The following is a 4000-nucleotide window of genomic DNA, read 5'->3' as shown; positions in this document are numbered from 1 at the left end:
GCAGGGGCCCGGGGCCCACACGACAACCACAAGGGAACTGAATTCTGCCAGTAACCCAAAGGCAGCAGCTTGTCTTTGAGACCCAAAGCAGAACCCTACTGAGCCCAGGGGTCTTGTGACCTACACAGATGTGAGATGAATACATGGAACTTACCCTAATGGAGCCTCGGTCACACTGCTTATTCCCCATATAGCTCTGAGCCTACTGCTCTCATCTGTAAAGATGAGTGTAAAATCTGCCTTGTGGGGTTGCCCCGGTTACTGGAGTCTGGGAATCTGGGGTTACAGACTCCATTCCTCAGGAGATGGCTGCTCTTGGTAGGAAATCACTTCACCATTCTGCACCTTAGTTGTCCCCTCTGTGAAACGGCTATGTGATCCCTCACCACTCTTCTAAGGATTACATCAAGGGAAGCAGTGATTCAGGGCCCAACATCAATGCTCATTATGTGTCCCACCAGCCCACACACACGACACAGACATCCCACGCTCCAGCACAGGCTGAACAGGGCCATTCCTGCAAACACTGTCAAGCACCATTGCTTTTGTATAACTTTTTGGAGGTTTCGGACCCTCTGTTTAAGAAATGTGTTAAACATTTAAGGAAAGCCATCTAAATACCATGTCATCCTTTTGGTAACCAGGTATCCTGGTGTAATATTTTCTTCAATCAAAAATTAAGGCATCATGGAAGCCACAGGAGGTCCTGAGCTTGGAGCCTCTATTAGGAACGAGCTGGATCGGCTTCGCTCTTCTCCAGAGAACCCTATCGCCAAATGAGTTTTTGCCGTGAGAAGCTGTCAGATCAGAAACTATGTTGTCATTCATCTTTTCACTCAGATCCCCTCCTCGATGTCACATAGGAAAAGCTCCTGATTAGCATCCAGGTGGGCTGTGAATTAGGTCACGGAGCTGCCTGGCTCTGCCTGAGGAAGCCATGTGGCCAACTGATGGACGCCCGGGACGTGGCTGTTTCCCACGCGGTGCACCCTCTCTGAGCAGTGGCATCCCATGCAGTGATTCATGGGTGCCCCGATCACAGGCCCCATGTTATCTAATAGATTGCTGAAGTTTTCCACCAAGCATTTTATTTTAAATGACAGTTATTTCTATTAATGGGTGGGCCCTGTCAGTTTCCTGACCCCGGGCAGGAAGGATGTCTCTCTGTTCAAATGGCAGTCATCATTTCTGTGAAGTGATGCATGTAAAAGACACAGCCACTGCGAGGCACCTCGCACAGGGCTGTCACTCAACTTGACATCTCCATGTCGGAGCATTTTCTCAAAGTTTCCTCCATGTGACCTGCAAGTTAAAGATCAGGGGGCTCCCTTCATCCAAGCCATCCACGTGCCAATCATCCTTACCTAAAAATGAAAGTTACAAATAACCAGTGCTACTATTTATACCCTGCCTGGCCCGTCTTCTCCCTGTCACTCGCACTGTCCTGGACACAGGACGCCTCAGCCGGAGATCATGGATTAGCTGCTCCTGGCTCTATGGCTCTTTCCCTGCACCTTTTGAGATGTTTTGTAAAATAATCATGTCCTCTTGGCCTCACGCCTTCTCTCTACTAAGGGGAGAAGACAATTTTCTCTCTTTTGCTTTTCCTTTTCCCTCCCTTCCTCCCTCCCTTTCTGGCCGGCCCTCTTTTCTTCCTTCCTCAACCGCCTCCTTCCATCTTTCCTCTTTTCTCCTTCTTGCTTTTCTCTGGTCTCCTCTTCCTCTTTCCTCTCCACCCCTCGTTCTTTCTGTGCCTTTGTGTCTCTTTTCTTCCCTCCCTTTCCCGAGGTCTTCCCAGGAGGACGGTGAGAGGTCCTTTCTGCAGGCCACTCGCTGGCTGCCCTCGCAGGGGCCCCTCCTGCACACCGCCAGGCCTCTTGCTGGGCTGACAGCCTGAGCCTCAAGCAACACCCTCCTCTGCTGGAGCTGAGCTGCCCACTTCTGGCTGACTCATCTCCTGCTGAGCCTTTCCTGTCCCCTAGGACCAGCCTCCCCTCTCTACCCGGGCTGTGGCCTCCTTCAGTGTTGCCCCCAGGGATTTTTCCAGCTCACCCTGATGGAAGCTCCGTCTTGAGTTAACACCCTGCTTGTTCCCTGGACAAATGACCTCGATGCAGCTCTGGAGAGGCACTGGAGCATGTGGTGAGTCAGACAGAGGGGACCCTGCCAGCAAGAAGTGTGAAGTCCACCAGGGAGAAGAGACTTGTGCAAGTGTCCATGGACACTCTTACCCACAATTGTGAGTGTCACAAGGAAGTGTCTGTCCTCAGTCCACACCTGGCCTTTCATGCCCTGCTCCACACAGGTCCTCCCGACCCCAGTGCTGCCCGTCAGTCAAGCCACTCCTTAAGAATGTTCTGGTTTGAAGACTCTCCCTCCCTTGAGCAGGGTTCCCACCTCAGGGTGGAGGCCCCTTGCTGTTGACAGACATCTTCAGAGTCCCACTGGATGGTGGGAGGGGACCGGAGAAGACCTGCTGCGCTGTGTGGTCCCTGCTGGCCCAGGGCGCCCAGGCCTGTTTACCGCCACATCTGAAGTGTTTTGCTCAGTCTCAAGTGTCTTCTCAAGTGTTTGTCCTGAAGAGAAGCGAGAGAGCACTGTCCCGGCCCTCCCCTCCACGTGGGCGCTGCTGCCAGCCCTGCCCAGCAGCCCCGGCTCTGCAGCCCTGCCACCCACCGGGGAGGCTCAGACACGCACCTGAGCCCAGGAGCCTGGGTGCCAGCTGAGGCAGCCCACGGTGCCTGTTCAGCCACGGGAAGGGGAAGAAAGCAGAGCTAAGAAACACCGAGGTAGTGAAGGAGACCTCCCGGGTGTTAGAAGGGGTGCCAAAAGCCGACTCTGGAGCCTCACGTGCATCATTTGTCCCAGTAAACATGGACCCTCTTTCCCTGGTGTCAGGGTTGAGAATGTAGCTGTAAGGCGTCACGGGGGGTGGGGGGCTCTGTACTGGAAGTGAACACAGTGGGGGCAGTGCTGGGAGGGGAGCTGCAGGAGCCTGTTAAGAGGACAGGACAGGGAGAAGGGAGGGAGAGCAGGGGGCACTCCTTTTTCTACTCTTCCTCTACTTCCTGGTTGTCGTGGTGAAAGGAGGTCCCTGGGGTGAACCGGGGAAGTAGTGACCTAGGGGGATGGACTGCACCCGGGGCACTGGGTTTGCAGGGCTCAAGCCAGCCTTGGGGTCTCCTGCAGAGATACTGGCAAACTGAGACCCGTGACAACTTTGCGAGGTTTTCTAATGGGTGTTTCTCTTGGTGACTTCAGAAAGTTGACATATGTGCACAGCTATCGGAGGCAGACCTTGCTAACCTGACTGACGAGGTGGCTCGGGAATCGCCCACTCGACCTGCACAGCTGACTCAAACGTAACAGACAGACGGGCTGGGCTTGTGGCGCAGTGGTAGAGCGCTGGCCTAGCATGTGTGAGGCACTGGGTTCAATCCCCAGCACCACATACAAACAAATAAATAAAATAAAGAAGTTCATCAACAACTAATAAAAATACTTAAAAAAGGAGATAATAGATATTTAAAAAAAAAACTACTGTTAACTTTAAAATAGCAACCCTCAGTCAGACAATTAAATGGGAAAGCCATGCACAAATGCCACAGAAAGGAGAGGAGATCAAAGTAACCTCCCTCCCTGATAAAAATCAAGAGGATGGCTCAGATCTTTAGAGCATTTGCTGACCAGTGGCTGAAGTGGAAAAAACCCACCACATGACTCGGTTTCTCAATCTCTCTGCAGAAAGGACAAGAGGCTGCAGGGATCGAAGGTCGGCCTCCGACACAGTGCACCACAAGAAATGGCATGTGCTTTGTTTTTATTATTATTTGGGGGGCAGTTTATATTTCACACCCAGACCTCAAGGTGGGGAGCCCAGGAGCCTGTGTTAGGAGAGGCGGAAACAGTGGATACTGCCCGAGAGGCCTGTCCTTCTCTTCTCTCAGACCCTCCGGTGAGGCACGTGCCGGGTGCCCTGTCACTGTTACTTCTGGCAATT

At 52.8% G+C, this 4000-nt stretch overlaps 1 long non-coding RNA gene across 1 annotated transcript; it reads right to left on the bottom strand.

Annotated features, from left to right (window-relative positions):
- Positions 1 to 1066: 1066 nt before the first annotated feature.
- Positions 1067 to 2324, bottom strand: LOC144366169 (uncharacterized). Its single transcript, XR_013425081.1, has 2 exons — positions 2053 to 2324; positions 1067 to 1364 (listed from the first exon to the last, which is right to left on the bottom strand). It is a non-coding gene; the product is annotated as an uncharacterized LOC144366169 (long non-coding RNA).
- Between the last annotated feature and the right edge of the window lie 1676 nt (positions 2325 to 4000).

This window comes from Ictidomys tridecemlineatus, chromosome 1 (assembly GCF_052094955.1).
Source record: "Ictidomys tridecemlineatus isolate mIctTri1 chromosome 1, mIctTri1.hap1, whole genome shotgun sequence".
Taxonomy (NCBI): Eukaryota; Metazoa; Chordata; class Mammalia; order Rodentia; family Sciuridae; genus Ictidomys; species Ictidomys tridecemlineatus.
This window is presented reverse-complemented; position numbering and strand designations above follow the sequence as displayed.